The following is a 19509-nucleotide window of genomic DNA, read 5'->3' on the forward strand; positions in this document are numbered from 1 at the left end:
ATTTAAAATGCCTAGTTACCTTGACTAAACCAGACAAAGAGCAAAGATCTAGGAGTTACAGAGAACGGAGAGAATCCAATTAGAAAGGAGACAGGTAAGAAGATGGTCTCCCCAATCACAATTACTTGGAGCAAAGCAATGAAATGTAAAATGGGAGCTAATAAGGTTCTAGTTATTTACTCCATTGACTACTTGTTGTTTGTACATGGGTGCTAGTGTGAGAAGCTCTCCCCAAACTCAGCAGTGAGGTGGTTTAATTAGCAGATGTTTTTTCTTTGCCCAGTATCATTCCACTGGTTTGGGATCAGCAGGCTAAATGCCTGATGAATCCACCCCTTTAGTCTCAAACCATGAAGGTAAACTCCTGGTCCTGAGGCTGTGCCTGTGTTCCAAGCTGGCCAATCAGAGCATCGCATGGCCCTGACCACAGTGATTGATTCATTCCAGGGCCAATCAGAACTCCTTCTGGGGGTGTGACCAGGAAAGGACACCTCCATCTTCCATCTTATGTTCTGAGTGGAGAATGCCTGTCTCTGTTGGTAGTGATCTGCCCTCTAGTAGGGAGAACCTACCTGAGAATGGAGTCAGTTCTGGAGAGAGGTGGGGTGAGGGTGAGAGGGAGACAGAGCTAGAACCATAGAGAACGACAGTCCTTCAAACGTCATAGTTTTTATCAATACCCCCTGCATGCTTGGAACCTCTGTTCTAGGTCTGGACCATCTCTGTGTTTGTGGCTGAGTTCCTCAAGCCACCTACACCAGATGCCCTTCTTAAGATCACTCAAATCCCCTCATTCTGTTCATACAGGTCTTCATTCATCCAATATGTTTTGTTTCCCCAGTGTGTTCCAGGCCGTGTAAAGTAGAAAGCAACACACATTCCATAGCGTCATAAAGCTTGGATTTGATTGGTTATTGGTAAAATCATCACATATGTAAGTATAGAATCGCATGGTGCTGTAGGCACATTTGAGGGAAGACCTAATGTAATGCAGGATTGGGTAAGTCAGGGAAGAGAGGTCCCTCAGAAGAGGGGACCTTGATGTGGGGATATAAAGAGTGAGAGATGGCCAGATATTGAATATGGGAAGCAGCAGGACAGAAAAGTGTTACTGACAGAGGAGCAGGATGCAGTGGACTAGTTAGAACTGGGCACTGAGGGGCGGTGACGTGAGATGAGAGGTGGAGGGCAGCAGCAGACCCGATGGATTCTTCCAGGAAAGAAGACGGCTGTATTCTAAATGCCAAGAGGTAACATCAGAAATCATTACCCTACCATCAAAAGAGAAGTTTTCTTTTGATGATGGTCGGTAGACTGGTTTGTTAGTACATGTGTGGTGCCTCTTTAAAGACATCCTGAAGCAACTAGAGGTATTTTGAGGGGTGACTATTTCTGCCAGTGGGGCAAAGGTTGGCTTGAGATGTCATCACTTAAGTACTGCAATGGATTTTGTAACCCATGATAAGGGAGGTCCAGGATCAATGGGTTCAAGGACTTTTTATCCACCTGACTTTGAGTTCCGAGGACATCTGGTAACACTTGAAAATTGAAAAAAAAAAAAAGTCTAACATTTCAAGTAGCAAAGTCAAAATTAATAACTGCTTAATTATATTTCTCCAAAATGTAACATTATGTCAGCATCATTAATTGTTAAATTTAGGAGTCATAAATATTTTATTACATTGGAAGACAAGTTGTAGGCTTTTTTTCTTCTCTTACAAGAATTTCCAAGTTTATGTGATGATGGCTGAAAAGTAGTAGCTAATCATAAATGAGTTATTCAAAGTTCATTCACTTCCATAGCAAGATTATAAAAATTCTTTCAAATTGTGTTTGATATTGAATTTGGGTACATTTTAATATAACTCATATCAGGTTTTCTCAACCTTGATACTATTGACATTTGGGGCCAAGTAATCCTTTGTTGTGGGGGCCTGTCCTGTGCCTTGAAGGATGTACCAGCAGCATCCCTGGCTTCTGCCCAATAGATGCCAGTAGCCACACTCCCTCCCGCCCCCATTCGGACAACCAAAAATATACCTCCAAACGTTGCTAAATGTCCCCTGGGTCAGGGGTGGAGAGCAGAAGTGCCTCTGTCAGAATGATTGGCTTTTATTAATGCCTGGGGCAAAAGAAACCCTTGAGAAGTCTCTGATTGCGTTAGATATATAATCAGCAATTGCTTCCTGGAGGAACATAATGCCAAAGTTACGAATCTGGGACACACATCCAATTTTTAGAAAGTTCGAGCATCTCCAGCTAGACCTCCCTCCAGTTGCAGGTGACCTCCATAAACACAGCTGAGCATCCCCCATAACGAGCTAAGCAGGACACACGGGGGAGGCCCCATCAGCAGCTGGGGAATCAACAGGTCACCTGTTTATGAGAAGGCCACGTAGTATTTTCATAGACAGGCAACGGGACCCAAATGGAAAGATCAATATCCGCCTTCTGCGAGGAAGGGCCCGTCCCTAATCAGCACTTGCCTGCTGTCTGTTTCACCTCTGCTGGGCCGGCGGGGCCCACGGCAGAGCTTGGGCGGGAAAGGGCGAGCCCTCCTTCCCAAAGCAGCTGTCAACAGGACTGAGGGCGGGAGCTCTGATCCAGCTGCCTGAGGGCAGAAGCACTGAAGCACCAAGATAAACAGCCCACAAGGACTCTCAGGGGTAACCACCCACCCTACCCAAGAGGAAGGCTAGGGGTGCTGGGCTTATGCTTAATAATGGTCCTTAGGAAAGCAAAGGGACGACACCCCTGGAGGGAGGTAAATCCTAAAGCACAGCCAGACTTTGCAGCCCACCAGAGGGGTAGCTTCCGCAGGTCTGGAAATGCCAACAGAGGCACACAGAGACCCCACTGGGCTCTGGCTTTACTCCCCTGGTGCTCAGTCTGTGGTTTTAAATGGATCGGCACACCAAGGAAGGCAGGCGTGAGGAGGGGAGGGGAAAGAAAATGAGGCTGGAGAAACACTGGGGGTATCCTTTTAAAGTTAGATTATTTTTGACACTCTTCATCAAAAGCAAAGCATAGTCTTTAAAAGACATCAGAGATTTGCTATTGCAAAGACTACTTTGGAGGAAGAGAAGGGCAAAAGGCCCAAGGTGCCCAGGGACCTGTGGCTCTGCTCACTCTAATTCTCTTCTTGCAAAAATTCAATTGCGTTCAGGTATCAGATGAGACTGGGTATGTATGGAAGAGCATGGGCTTTGGGGATAACAACATGTGGGTCTGAATCTCGGCTCTAGTGCTGGGTCAGACGTGTGGGTTCAGGGAACTCCCTGAACTTCTCTAAGACTCAACTGGTCTCACTACTGGAATGGTGATGAGAATTATGATACCTCCCTTGCAGGTCTATGTTTGGGTTTGCTTTACATACTCCACAAAAGTGCTTTCACAAAGAGTGGTCCTTCGACACGGTCCTTATTATTCATTCTTCCTGTGACATTTCTGACTTGGTAATACTGAGAAAACTGTATTTCACTCTTTTTTTCGTATTTGTATGTTTATGAATGGGAGCATAAGGGATTATGTCTTAGGGAGCTTTTAACCTTGCTTGGTGTTTATTATTGTGGCTTTGCATATCAGTGTGGCTTAATGATCAACTGTTCATTGACCTCAGAATTAGGATAATTGGCATACCTGTATTAGGACTCAAAATTACCTGGATATAATTATCGACAGACTGAGGCAAATCAAAATTGTGATGGAAACAGTCAAACCACATAATTCCTTAGCAGGTGGATGCTTCTATGAACCCATACATAGAATATGTGCATTAAAAAGGATTGAAGGTAAAGAGCTTGGCATAAAGTATTAAAAGACACGGAGGTAAAACCAAAGTAGAAGAAAAGACATCATTGCAGTATTCTCATTTTTGGGTGAAAAAAATTTAAATTTAAAAAAAATTTAATAATTAGGAACACAATTTTAAATTCTATATTATATTGAATAAATGTATTTTTGTTGTCCATTTGGTTTTGATCCCAGTAAAAGCTGGGAGACAACTTGAAATAGGGAAATTCTCTTACTCTCCGTATTTCTGTTTCTCTCTCTCTGTTTTCTCTCTTTCTCTCCTTCTCTTTCTCTCTCTCTGCTTCCCTCTGTCTCTCTCTCTCACAAACACTCCATAGCAGACATTCTGCTGTTCCACGCACTGTGTAAGGTTCAGGATAGAACGTTTGTACTGACTAAAATGCAAAACACAGCTTCATTTCTACCACAGATCTTTATTTATTTCTCCGAAACACACTTAGAAGCACATCAGTGCTCCATTAACTACCCAGCCAAGGACAGAGAGAAGAGAACACCGTCCATCCATAAGGTAATGAATCAAGAAATACTCTCTCCCTACTGGTGTATTCCAAGGACATCACTGTGCTCACTTCCTCCTACCCTGCTCTCAGATTCTCACCCCATTGTCCATTTCAGGCCAGAATTCTCACGTCCCTGAGAAAAAGTGTTTTGCAAGGACTTGCAAAAGCTTTCAGAGACCCTTGGATCACTACATAAAGACTAAGTGTCTTGTGTAATGTCCTGCACTGGTCAGAATACAGGTAACTGCTTACTTCACATGTTTGTCTCTAACATTCAACTGTAAGATTCTTGAGGACAAAGACATCATCTCATTTCTTTTTGTTATAACACAGAGAAGAAATTCAACAAATGGCTTGTAAATAAAAGGACCACTCTTGAGTGACATCCTTCCCAACAAAACCTGCCCTTCACCAGCTGGGTTACCTTGTCTAAGTAACTTAAGCTAAGTTTCAGTCTTCATGTTTGTAATATGTTGATAACAACCATCCTTCTTGATCCAATTGGTTTCCCTTTTCTTCCGGGAGGGTTACAGGAGGGTAGAAGAGGTCACGTGACTAGTTCTGGCCAATGGGATATGATGGAAGTGAAGTGTGTCACTTCCTGGCCAAAGAACTTAATTGCCGGTATGAGACCTCCCTTGGGGCATTGATCAATATGGGGGTTCCTTAAGAATAAAGCCACTGGGACTACTGGGCTAATACATGGAGGAGAGCTTCCCTAGAGAGTGGTTCAGACCCTCAATGGACTTTCATGAGAAAGAAATAAGCCCTTGTTGAGTTAGGCCACTGAGATTTCAGGGTTGTTTGTTACCACAGCATAACACAGCCCTCCCTGACTGATACAGACCAGATAGTTGGAAGGAAGATGAAGGGAGATAAGACATGTAAAGCTCTTGGCACTGGGAAGAGTATTTGCATTTAATAAGCTATTATTGTGAAATATGAAACACCATTGGTCCAAAAATCTAAATCTTTGCTTCGAGTAAGGACTCAATATCACACCAGATGAAAATATGCAGTGACTCATCAGTGTTACTTTAGGCATCACTGACTCCTGTGACAGATGCACCCCCATACTAGAGCACCTAGTATAGTCAGAGCAGGGAAGAGTGGGAGTGGTCTTGGTCCATAGAGTCATTCAGGGACCCAGGAATTCCACCATTTTCAACATATAGTTTCCAAGGTCAAGTGGGTGTCAACCAGAGGATAGGGGACGGGAGAGGCATGGAGGATCCCAGAGGGAGCTTTTATGGGCCAGTCCTGGAAGTGAGACCTATCACTTCTTCCCACGTTTTCCTGGGTGGAATTCAGTCACAAGTCATCACTTACATAAAAGGTGGGCTGGAAATGTGCCCCTAGATGGGCAGCTATTTATCACTTATTTGAATGTGCTGTAGAAGAGGAGCACAAGTTACTAGCAGATAACCAACCACTTTGCCACAGTATCCTTTAATATTTTTGGAAAGCAATTTCCCAACAGCTGTGAAATCTTTGCCTTGAATTACCACCCCCTACTCCCCCCCGTCACCCCCCACACACACATTGTGGGAATATCCTTTTATCTAAACATAGTAAAAGAAAAAAAATTATTGCCTTTTTTATTTAGTAGAGAAAATATCCTTCTACAAAGGTTGAGTTCAGTCATCATCTCCCTCCCCCTGCCAACAGAAATAGGAACAACCCCCTATTAGCTGATATTTCCTCCTAGTTTTAGTTCTAACAAGGTTCTAAGTAAAGCTCCCTTTGATGTTCCTTTAAAAAACATACATAGGCATCAAAATAGGAGTGAGAACTATGTCATTTCAATGTCCTCCAGTTTTTAGGACCTTTATGAGAAGGTACAGTTGAGAACACATTTAAATTTGAAGAAAATATAAACACACAAGGACCAAACAACATGTATATGCTTAATCAAGCACATAATTGCTTTTAGACACTAGGATGTAATTATTTTTATTAATTATGATATGGTATAGAGAAAATGACTCAGAGAAATAAAATTAGGCTGCATCTTTCTAAAGGCAGATGGAATGGGTCAAAATCTGGCCTGATCACTTTGGTGGGGGGCGGAGCTGGGCACCGCAGTATCTGTCTCAAAGTGACTACCTATGGATTCCTGCTGCTGGTACTTACGGGAAGATATGGACGGAAAACCATGCCAAACCAAGATCCACCTCCTTTATCACAGATCACAGTGTACTCTCTTCTGGTCTGAAACTCTCGACAGCGAGCTGGCACTGGTGAGAATACGCCATAAAAGCAGACAGCACCCATCATGTTCACCTGGGCAGAGCCAGAGTGAAAGGTACACGTAGCTGACATGAGCAATGGGCACCATTTCAGTGAAGATTCATAAGAGTCACCTCAGCCTTCTGCTGGAGGTGCTCAAGGTGACCCCGTTCCACAGAGGAGGAAGCTGAGCCTTAGAGAGTTAAGTGACTTGCCCACGATCGCACAGATAATGCCACAGCAGGGCCAGAACTGAAACCAAATCTTCCTCAAGCCCGAGCATTTAATCTGCCTGCCAAAGAGTTAAAATTCTCAAGAGGGAAAGGAGATTCACAGACAGAGTGAGAGAGGAATTGGCCGGTTGACAACGATGCCGTCTGTCTCGACACCAATGGGAGGTGTCTTTTACTTTTTTATTTTATTTTTTAAAATTTTCATTGGAGTATAGTTGATGTACAATGCTGTGTTAGCTTCAGGTGTACAGAAAAGTGAATCAGTTATACATATACATATATCCACTCTTTTTTAGTCTTTTCCCATGTAGGTCATTACAGAGTATTGAGTAGAGCTCCCTGTGCTACACAGTAGGTCCTTATTAGTTATCTATTTTATATCCAGTAGTGTGTATACATCAGTCCCAATCTCCCAGTTTATCCCTCCCCGCCTGGTGACCATAAATTTGTTTTCTACATCTGTGACTGTGTCTTTTAGAAACAAGCTACCCAAGGGAGTGCATACCCTGGAGGAAGGTAAAATGTTTCTCGCGGGCATTCACAGACCGTCCTTCAGGACCTCTATCCCATCCAAGCAGGAAAAAAGGACAGTTGCTGGACTGTCCCTCTGACGCCAGTGGGTGTCACTGCCTCCCCACGGTGCTCGGAAGGGAATCTGCAGCAAACAGCAGCCAGTGCCTCGCCAGGCTCCCAGCCTCCCTGAAGCCGAGCTCCGCCAACTGTCCCCTTCCCGAGGCCTGTCGTCCCTGTGCCTGTCCCAGAGCAGGTAATCTGCCTGTGCCAGCGACCACTGACATCACTCATGCTATCCAGAGTTTCTCTACCTCTCCAAACATGCTGCTTCCGCCGGGAGTTCACACTACACAAAGAAAATCAAAAGAAAAGATGGATGGGAAGATGCAGGATTGTCAGATCTGGATACGTATCGAATGAGATGCGTTTGTAAAGCCTTTCCCAAGTCACAGCACGCTTCCTGAGTATTAGCTGCAAGAATGGCAGACTTCCTCCAGTCCTGTTACTTAAGAGACAAGCCAGGGGAAGGTAACATCTTTAAAGCAACTGCTCAGAGCGGAAAAGCCCCATCCCTGGGCAGGAGAGAGCATTCCCCCATCACTTCCGTTTCAGGGGAGAGCCTGGTGTCTCTGATGCTTGTGAAAGCCACAGCCACACTCCCCCCTGCACCACGTCACCAGCCACTTTAATGTCATCTGCCCAAAGGGCACTGTCTCCATCCACATGACAGTGACTATAGAGTCTAGGGTAATGGGACTCTCTCTCTCCAGTATCAGAGCTCCACCGGGCTGGAGGGGAAATTTAAACACTGTCCTGTTTCTGTAGAAGGATGGGGTGTTGACCTGCTCTCTTAGCAAAGCGACCCCACCTAGATTAGAGTACATGGTCCCTGAGGAAAGGTATTTATTTCATTCACTGCTAAGTCCCCAGCACACAGAAGAGGTTGGGAACACAGTAGGCACTTAATAAATATTTATTGAATTAACATCCACGGAAGCAAAAGCTGGAAGATGTGAAAATGTAGTTGCCTGTCTGGGAAAGAGCTAGCAATAATGTCTGGCTATGGTTCATACTAAATAATGTTGTAATGGATTATATGAGAGGGTGTGTGTGTATTCATATCTAGACTTAGGTACAGATATAGACTCATATGTATATGTATATGTAATATAATACATATATAAACACATATGTATTTATAAATGTATATATATGCATGTATACTTAGGGTAGTGTCTGTCAGATAAGAGCCCAATCAAAGCTAGACATTCTTATTATTTTCATGGGTACAATTTTGATCCTATAAGTAGATTTAACTCTTTTAACCTTTAACATTTTAAAAGTAGCACATGCTCATTAAAGAAAATGTGCAAAATACACAATTAGATATTTGTCACAGGCTTATTTTGTATTCCATATAGAGTTTGATACAGATTAGCTTAAAAATATTCATTGTGACATCAACTATTGCTACAAAGTAGTTCAATAAATGATGTTAAGTCCCCACCATGTGAAGAGATGCAATGTTTTGGAACAGAGCCATAGACGTTCATTGAACAATAAATAAAGAGGAAGCTTGCTAAGTGTGCATATGAAGAAAAATGCATTTTGGTCGTTTCATTTATATTTAAGTGAAACTGTATACTTGTACGTGCAAATGTAAAGCCATAAAAATCCTGCCAGGCTATCGCCAAATGGGTCACAGGGGTGAGAAGTAGCTTTGTGTTACTTGTATATAAAATGATAATAATCACAATCAATCATAATAAAAGTGATTAAACAAACATTGTCAAGAATTGTGAAAACTGAGAAAAGAAAAATCACCCTCAATCAGACCACCCACAATGATGACTCATGCTTTTCACACACCCTTTTTAATAAATTCATTCAAGGAGTATTTACCGAATGTCTGCATGCTGTAGGTGCATTCCTCTTTCATCTTGTCATAAATATTTCTTGTAAATCCCTTCCCCCTTCAATTAAACCCCAAGATCTCTATAATGCTTGGATTATCGGTAAGGATTCCTAGAGATGGCAAGCATTAGATCCTCGATTCTCTTGATCCAAGCCTCCCCTCTCTCCTCCACCACCCAACACACATACTCCCTGCCTCTTATTTCATCAAAGCAGAAAGAATCAAGGCAGGAAAGAAAAGGCGCTGGAAACGTACACAATATAAAAACCACTCAGAGCACTGGGTCTCGGCCATAGATCATGGTCCCTTGATATTGATCCCTGATAGGAAAGCCTCCCAGGGTTAGATGCTCCATTCTCTCTGGAATGCTGCCCCAGCATCCCCTGCAGAGTTTTCCCCCCTCCCCACTCCTGTCCTCCAGTCCTGCCTGGGTTCTTCAGCCTCAGAGCAGCAGCTCACATTATTAAGGGTAAGAGCCTCTGACAATTTCTGAAGAGGCCTTGAGGGAATAGACCCCTTTTGTTTGTAGTTATCAAAACAAATTATGCGCTACATGCCTGAGATGATGTTGACTCCACCATGTCCTCCCTGGGGCCCCACAGACTCATAAATGTGAATTCCGGTCTTTTGTAGCAGAAAGGCCAATCGAAAGTGCACACGGATCTGAATAGAGCCTGTTCCTTAATGATTCCAGGGGGAGGCAATACTTAGAGAACAGTAACGCTATTCTGAAAACGGGGCGTGCAGTGCCCCTGATGAATGAGCTATGATAGTCTTGGGATCAAAGGCCCAGGAAGGTGGCATCTCACTGTTCAAAACCTCTTCCTTCTCCCATCCCACCCTGAACCAAGGCGACAGTCAAGGATGGTAGTTCAAAGTTCATGGAGTCTTTAAAAGAAAAATAGTCATAATGATCGAGGAAAAAATATTAGCATTGCCACACTTAAACAAATGCCACATGACACATAAATTCTGCCATCTGCTCTGACTTTTCCTGAGTAGGAAGTTGGCAGATACTGCGTAGTCATCTACATATGACTGACAATTGTCAGCCAAGTCTAAATAAAAAGGTGCTTTGTCGTTACGTGTTGTTGAAAAAAGCTCGAGACGTATAAATCAACACGAAAACATACTCTTGATGTTTATTTTTCCCATTAAATGTACATATACAAATTACATTGTGTAATTTTACATGTGTATATATGTGTATTTATATAGATATTTAAACTGTATACATAAATATACAGATATAGATAGAGAGAAAGATTTATATATGTTCCACAGTGGACTCTTTATACTTTCTGAGCCTTCTTAGAGTGCAGATTGAATCAGTAATTCTGTACATGTCCATGTTGTGTAAAGAAAATACTCCATCTTATCTGCTTTGATGTGTTGCAGGAGAGGCCTAGAGTACACGGCTCTGCTTAGCCAGGCAGAGGTAAAGCAATGAAAACACTCATTTCCAGAAGGAAAGTGTATTTTACAGTGAAGGGGGTGCAAAACACGGTGGCGATAATTTGTACACACTGAAAAAATAAATCCATGGTCAATGAAATCGTGTCCTTGTAGAACACCTGAAGCTCCCTAATATATAACGGAATTAGTGTCGTCAGATTTCATTGAAGCCCATGGTTCTGCGGGCCATTATTTAAACAGCTCTGTCAGTCATGAAAAGAATACTTCAATCGCATGACAACAAATGCTACCAATACTGAAGGTCGTCCTCTAAATCAGAAGAGAATGCAAGAGTTTCCTAACAACTTCTTCTCAAACAAATTACCGGCAGGCCAAACCGAAATGAATTTTATTATTGAGGACAAGTGAATTGTACAGTACTTATAGCAAACACATTAGAGGATTAAAGTTGATTGAAGGAGATTGGATTTGAAAAGACATAAATAGGGAAGACATGAAAAATCTGCTCAAAATGAACTTATCAAAACTGCTGTGGAATTCAGCCACTGGCCAATCACTTGTGGAAGGTTTGCTTTGGTTTCCTCTAGAGAAATGAAGTGAAAATACTGGGTTCTGGATGGAGGTCAAGCTGTTTTTGTGCAGATGTGCTATGCCTCCAGGATGGGCCCCCGTAGAAAACACAGAAGGTGGACACATAGGGCTGGCAGAGTCCCCGTGACAAATTCAGACTTCTCTGTGTGGTGGCTATTTAACCCAACTGCCACTTTCCACAAGAAGTTCAGATTAACTTCACCTTCAAGCCCTGTCTAGGATTCTTCAATCCATTCAATCATGGATTAACCAGGAGATAATCCAAATAATAAAAGACAATGCTTTACAACTGCTTTCTACCTGGTGAGCAACCTTCCATGTGTCTCCCATGAGCTAAGCGACTGTACCTTCACAATAACTCCATTAGGTAAGTACTAGAGGTATCTCTATTTTATAGCAGAGGACACTGAAGTCAGAGAAGCAAAAAAAATATATACCCAATTCACATGGATATCAAGAGGCAGAGACAGTGTTCACTGTTGGGCCGCTGGTACAAGAATCTGTCTTCCTGATTACTCTGCTCTCTAAGAGTTATAAACACACCCATGATCAAATGTTCCATGCAAATGGCTCCTGGGATGGGAAAAGAGGTTGAGAAATGACTTCTGAGATACATGCTCAGTCCATGGCTCTATTCTGAGAATCTGAACAAGATAGGTGGTACCTGCCTCCAAGATGCCCCCAATGATCCCCACCTCCTGCACCCATCCTTTCACGTACACCAACTCCCCCACACTCTACAGGGTTGTTGGTCCATGTGCCACAATATGGCAGAGGTGATGGTACGTCACTCAGAAATGAGGTTATAAAATACCCTGGCTTTCATCTTAGCAGCTCCCTCTTTCTCTCTCATCACTCACTTTGGGGAAAGCCAACTGCAAGTCACCAGGACACACTGGCAGTCCTGTGGGGAGGCCCATGTGGCAAGGAACTGAGCCCTGTCAGCATCCACATGAGAGGGAGAGGAAGCGGATCCTCCAGCCTTCATGTAACTGCCCCCCCACCCCCACCCCCACCCCCAACAACAACAACCTCCTGAGGACCCTGAGCCAGAACCACCCAGCTAAGCCATTCCTAGATCCCTGACCCTCAGAAAATACACATGATAGTAAATGCTTGTTGTTTCAAGATACTCATCTTGGGAATAATTTGTTACTCGGCATTAGCTAACTTCTACATGCTGTATCACCTGCAAAGTGGAGCTTCCAAAGACCTGAAACAGTGGGGTTTGTTTATAAAGCCCTCAATGCTTAATTCATTCCTTTACACAGAGCAATTCAGGAAGCTGTCCTAATCTAAACTCCATTCCTGAGAGAGAGAAAGAGGTATAATGTAGCATGTGAGCATGTATTCACCTGTTAAATATTTTTGAACAACTATTGGATGTCAGGAACTATTGTAGTGCTGGGATGTGGCACTCAACAAAAGAAACAAGGTCTCCTTCCTGATATTCTAGTGGATGGAAACTGCAAAAGAGTAAGTAGATAAATAAGAAAAAACAGGGAGATAGTGATAAGTATGTAGAAAAGAGTATAGAGCATTGAAACAGGGGATGACCATTTTTTTTTGGATGGAGTAGTCAAGAAAGACCCCTCTGAAGAGCGATATTTGAGAAGAGGCCTGGGAGAAAAGATCAAGTAAACTGGGGCTATTCAGTAGGTGTCTAATCTCCAGCACACCACCCCACTTAACATCTGAGCCTCGCTTTTCCCAGTCGTATGTTCAGGACAATAATAATTTGCCTCATGAGATAAAGAGAATGAAGTAAGATTGTAATATATCAAAGGAACGTGTAAATCGAGATGCCCCTCCTCATTGTTCCTCATTTTAAAATAGCACGACTGCTTTGGTCCAACTTTGAAATCACTAAGACTGGGGCAACGTTATCCCCAAACCAAAGGTGAGGCAGGGAAATCCGGACAGCCTGCTGACTTAATAGAATATCCATCTCAAGGGAAGCTAACTCAGTTATGGAAGAGTCTGACCATTAATTTCAATGATTTGACTGTGTAATATAATGTTTCAATCCTAGAACACAATTTAAACTGGGACAGGTAGTCATTACTTAACTTAGAGTCTGCAAATTCATCTCCTACATGTCAAGTTTTTTGTAGTCTATGTTCAAAGACTTGCCAAAAAAGATATGGGAAACTTGCCAAAAAAGATATGGGAAAATATTTCAAAGTCCATGAAATCTAGCATCTCGATATCAAATAGTGCCTCGACTGCTACTGTAGATAAAAATGGTGATAGAAATTTTTATTAAAACAGTAAGCAAAGGGTAAGCATGCTTGTCAAACACAGATCCTCCTTCCCATATAGATGAGAGTGCAGAGAACAGTAAAGATGACAAATGGGGTGGAATACTGATTTAGCCTGAAGTGAAGGGGGTGATGGGAGAATGAGAGTCAAAATGAATCCCTATCTGTGATACCTTCTAAAGATAATGACAAGAAGTGAAATAAAATGATATTTTGGCAAAACAAATGTTTCAACTAATACTCAAAAAATAAACAGGCTGTGGTTTGAAACTAAAAATTAATTGCATATTAATTGAGAAAGTCTCTTGATTGAGATCCAACATTTCAATCTAGGGATGCCTGAGAAGGAAAATGGAGGGAAAAAAATCAAATGAGATGGATGTCAGTATATCCAGCCACAAAAGTTACATAGATGAGAATGAAAGTACTATGAAGACATATCTTAAAAGCACTGCTTCTGTGACAATCGCATTGCTGTTCGCCAAACAGTCCTGCTTCTCTTTCGGGGTGAAAGGTGGGACTGTGTTTCCTTGGCTGCTTGAATTTAGGTGCAGCCAGATGTCTTGCTTTGGCTAAAGAAGCGTGAACAGGGGTGACACGTGTCATGTTGGGGTAAAAGCTTTAAGAACTAGTATGCAATTAACCTTGTTCTTTCCCTGTCCCAGTAACTGTAGAAGAATGAAAGGGGAGCACATGACCCTGAGTGAGGGAGAAATAGAGCAGGACGCCCAGCCAACCCCCAATGGGCATAAGACATTGCACAAGAAACAACGTTTGTTCTTTTAAGCCATGGAGGTTGGGGGCTATTTGTTGCTGCTGCAGAACCTGCCTTATGCTGATTCATTCCCTCATTGAGCTACGAATCCTTCTAGCCCCCCTTTTCATAACGTGGGGCTTCCAGCAAAAGTTAAGGAGGGAATTATTTGACACCTCAGGGGTGTGGCTATTTGTATCATGGCTTTTCTAGAACGAGAAGTTTTCCACTATCACCATCGTTCTTCCCTGTTGCAAATACTTTTTGACTTTCAAAGGCAGGTGCTTCCTTTGCAATTCCCTCAGCACTGTGGACAGACAAGTGCCCCGCGTATTCTCATCAGAAGCAACGGAATGTGTCTGATAGGTATGTGATGCTCCGACAGACATGCTCTGGAGTTTTAGTACCATTTCATTCACTCATTCACAGTGATGAGAGGGTTCTTACCCTCACCAAACTTACAGTCTTCTGATAGAAAATGAAAGATGTTAGACCAATAAGTGAAGAATGCTGTGAGAACACACAGAAGGGATATCACTTAAGGTGGGGAATGGCTTCCTGGGAGGAAGTAAAGACAAAATGGACAAAGAAAAAGGAGCCGGAAGACCTCTTCAGGCAGAGGGTGCAAACGGCTGGTGGCAAGAGAGAGAGCAAGGCATGAGAGCAACTAAACTTTGCTGAGTGTGGCTGTCTTGTGGGTGGAATGGAAAGTGATTACCCTGGAAGAAAGCAGAAGACAGCTCCTGAAAGTCCTTGAAATCATGTCAAGCATGTTGGATTTTATCTGATGGGTCATGCAGAGAGAGCCATTGAAGGTGGGGTAACATGGTTAGGTTTGTTTATTAAAGAGCATTTTAGTTCCACTGTGAGAAGGGCTTGGAGGGGATAAATATAAAAGACAGAGACACCAGTTACCAGGACATCACAGCAAAAGATCACAGGGGCTTGGATGAAAGATGGTGGACACAGAGACAGAAGGAAGACCCAGCAATCCTATTACTGGGCATATACCCTGAGAAACCCATAATTCAAAAAGACACATGCACACCAATGTTCATTGCAGCACTATTTACAATAGCCAGGTCATGGAAGCAACCTATATGTCCATGACAGATGAGTGGATAAAGAAGATGTGGTATAAATATACAATGGAATACTACTCAGCCATAAAAAGGAATGAAATTGGGTCATTTGTAGAGACGTGGATGGACCTAGAGTCTGTCATACAGAGTGAAGTAAGTCAGAAAGAGAAAAACAAATATCGTATATTAATGCATATATGTGGAATCTAGAAAAATGGTACAGACGAACCTATCTGCAGGGCAGGAATAGAGACACAGATGTAGGGAAAGGACGTGTGGACAATGGGGGCGGGGAGGGGGTGTGGGATGAACTGGGATTGACGTATGTGCACTGCCATGTGTAAAACAGATAGTTAGTGGGAACCTGCTGTATAGTACAGGGAGCTCAGCTTGGTGCCCTGTGGTGACCTAGATGGATGGGATGGAGGGGGAGGGGTGGAAGGGAGGTCCAAGAGGGAGGGGATATATGTACACATATAGCTGATTCACTTCATTGTACAGCAGAAACTAACACAACATTGTAAAGCAACTATACTCCAATTTTAAAAAAAAGAAAGAAAGAAAGAACATAGAAAAGACGATAGACAAAGATCTGAGAGGTTTTTTATTTTTTATTTTTGGCTGTGTTGGGTCTTCGGTGCTGCGCATGGGTTTTCTCTAGTTGCAGTGAACAGGCTTCTCATTGTGGTGGCTTCTCTTGTTGCAGAGCACAGGCTCTAGGTGCACAGGCTTTAGTAGTTGTGGCATGCGGGCTCAGTAGTTGTGGCGCACAGGCTTAGTTGCTCCGTGGCATGTGGGATTTCCCAGACCAGGGATCAAACTCATGTCCCCTGCACTGGCAGGCGGATTCTTAACCACTGCGCCACCAGGGAAGCCTGAGAGAGATATTTTGAAGACTGAACTGGAGAAGTGTCATACAACCTCACTCCTGCCTGCAGCAAGGTTACATTTGGGGTGATGGAAACAGTTGCAGATTCTTCACTTGATGTTAAAACCCCATTAATCATTCCATTGGAGTCTCTTCAGATAAATATAGGAGTCCAGCCACATTGAAACAGATGATCAAGCTCCTTATGAGAGCAGTGAATCCATTTAGGATGGTGTTTATTCCCCAAAAGACCACAGTACTTGCATATTTTGCATTTGATCTTAATTCCTCCAGTAAGAAGAGTTATCTACAGAAAGTATCATGACGTGACTTCTATTTAGTATGTGGAATTACTAGACTGGTTCCTAGAAATGTACATGGTACTTAAATTTATCTAATTCCTACTTGCCATTTGTTTTCTTTTTTTAAATTTATTTTTAATTTATTTTTTTGAGTATCTTTTGAGTACTCAGATATCCCTTTGTTCTTTTTTTAAAAAATTTTATTTATTTATCTTTGGCTGTGTCGGGTCTTCGTTTCTGTGCGCAGGCTTTCTCTAGTTGTGGCGAGAAGGGGCTACTACTCGTTGCGGTTGCGGGCTTCTCATTGCAGTGGCTTCTCTTGTTGCGGAGCACAGGCTTTAGACACGCAGGCTTCAGTAGTTGCAGCATGCAGGCCCAGTAGTTGTGGCGCACGGGCTTCGCTGCTCTGTGGCATGGGGGATCTTCCCGGACCAGGGATTGAACCTGTGTCCCCTGCATTGGCAGGCGGATTCTTAACCCCCACGCCATCAGGGAAGTCCGCCATTTGTTTTCTGAGGACATCTCTTTATATATTTGTTTATCCACCCCTTACAACATTTTTTCTCCTGGCGCTCCTAGGGTCACACTGGCTCTTCTGACTCCTAGCTCCATCACTTATTAGTCACCTGATCTAGGGGGAATTCTTTCCAAGCACTGGTTTCTCATCTAACAAAAGAGGGTAATAACAAGATTGACTTAAATGTCTTGCTATGAACACTCCAAGAAAGAGTGGTATTAAGTGCTGAGAATCATGTCTGGCCCACAGCAAGCTCTCAAAAAAAAAGTTCTTAACTAATAATATCAACAGACAATGACTCTAAATCCTTTGCATGTCGCTGAGAGTGCAGAAAGTCACACAGGGTCACACGCTGTGCAGAATTAACTCAGAGGGCCAGTCATGAAAGAGGATAATGCAAAAATCTCTTGAATGTCAATTTTGCATTAGGTGCTATGCCAGGGTCTGGGGAGAAAGCATTGAATCAGTAGGTAAAGTCCAGGTCCTCCTGGAGTCTCTGCTCTAATTGTGTAAATGACATCAAACCCAGGATGAAAACTATGGTGAACCTCGTAGAAGGTATATCACACAGAATAACGCACCCAAGGATGGGTTTCGGGGGCTCCACTCAAAATGTTTTATTCAACGGAACAGTCACAACCATGAAAGAAAAGATCCAAGCCCTGCAGTAGTTTGTGCAGACTCAACCTGCAGTGACCTTCTCAATTAGAAAGAAGAAAAAAAACACAAAACTTCAGCCTGTGCAAAGTGTGAACCTCCAAGGAGTTTTAAAGGGCGTTTCATGAATGGCCATTTCACATGGTTCCAAGTATGGAGCTCCAGATTCATGGCTGCTTTCTTACTTGTCAACTGAAAGTATTTATTAGAGCATTCACGCTGTTTAGAAACTTACACAACCACTTGTAACCTATTAGTGAAACATCCAATTACACGCCTGGCCTCTTCATTTCCTTCCAAACCAAATACTTGGAGATCTGGGCTGTATTAACCTTGCTATTCCTGCTACCTGCTGTATCCCAGATGAAAAATACAGCTGAACTCTTTTGATTATTATAGACGATAGTTGATGACCTTCATTAAATATTCAGTAGGTGCTCTGAAGAGTGATGAATGATTTACGGGTATTATCTCATTTGCAGGAGCCTCATGCAGTAGGTACTAATGCCACACCCATTTTACAGGTAAGGCAATCAAGTCTTAAAGAAGTTAACCAACTTGTCAGGTTCAGAGAGCTAGTGCCCAGGTCATCTGGTGCCAAAGCCAAAAGCTTTCGACTATGATTTTACATAGTCCAAGGGACGGGCACCAACTAGCGTCACCTTGATGTGCCCTGTACTCTTTTTATTTTTCACATTAAACAGTTATTAGACAACCATGTGCCAAGCACAGGGCTTGATTCTGGGGATTCGATGGAAAGCAAAACAGATACTACTGCACCCCTCTTGGAGCCTACGGCTATCAACTGTAGGAAGTGCCCTTAAAATATATTCTTGATGCAGAAGTCCAAATTATCCATTTAAAATATAAATGAAGTCCCTATTTTACTCAAGTAAAACCCAAAGTCCCTAATTATCCACAAGTCCTACATGGTAGGCACCCATCTCCACCTTGCTTATCCCCCCCTAGCTCACTTTCTACTGTCTTCTGCTCCAGTCTCTCTGTCCCCTTGTTCCTTGAACACAAGGGTACAAAGAAGCCTTAGGTCTTCTCTTTTGACTATTTGCTCTGCTTGGAATGTTCTTTCCCCAAACATCCCTGTGGCTCCTCCTTCACATCCTTCTAGTCTTTGCTGAAATGTCACTCTCACAATGAGGCTCACCCTGACTCCCCGCCCCCCATTTAAAATTTCAACTCATTCTTCTCCGCCTGCCCTCTGTCCCTCCTCACCCCCTTCCTCTTCCCTTTTATTATAGCACTTGTCACCAGCAGACCCAACTTGAGTATTTATTATATGCAATTTTCGTGGTCTTTCTGACCCACCAGAATATAGGCTCCTTAAGAGCTTGTCTATTTTTTCCCTGGTGGGTCCTCAATGCCAAGATGAGTGCCTGGCACACAGAAGGTGCTCGCTATATACACGCACACACGTGTATATACACACATACACATGTACATACACACACATGACTAGAGAGAAAGTATAAGCTGCTATGAGGTCACATGCAAGTAGATTCTCTTCTATTCCAGGGAGTTGGGGTTAAGGGTGCGAATTCCAGGAAAGGCTTTCCCAGGAGAAGTGGCATTTTTGAGCTGAAATTGAAATGAGAAGTAAAAGGTAATCTGGCAAAGGGCTGTGGTGAGGCAGAGGCAACAGGATGTTCACAAAGCCCTGCTCAGGGACAGCTTGATATGTTTGGGGGACGTAAAAGACGGTTTGTAGTATGGCTACAAGCAAGAGCTAGTGGGCATGAAGATTTACTATACAGAAGGAAATCATGTTTTCTTAATTGAAACCTGTTCTTTATGAGAACAGACAGAGAGGGAGGAAGAGAGGAAAGCAAAGAGAGAATGAAGA

Source organism: Grampus griseus, assembly GCF_964374135.1.
Source record: "Grampus griseus genome assembly, chromosome: 14".
NCBI lineage: Eukaryota > Metazoa > Chordata > Mammalia > Artiodactyla > Delphinidae > Grampus > Grampus griseus.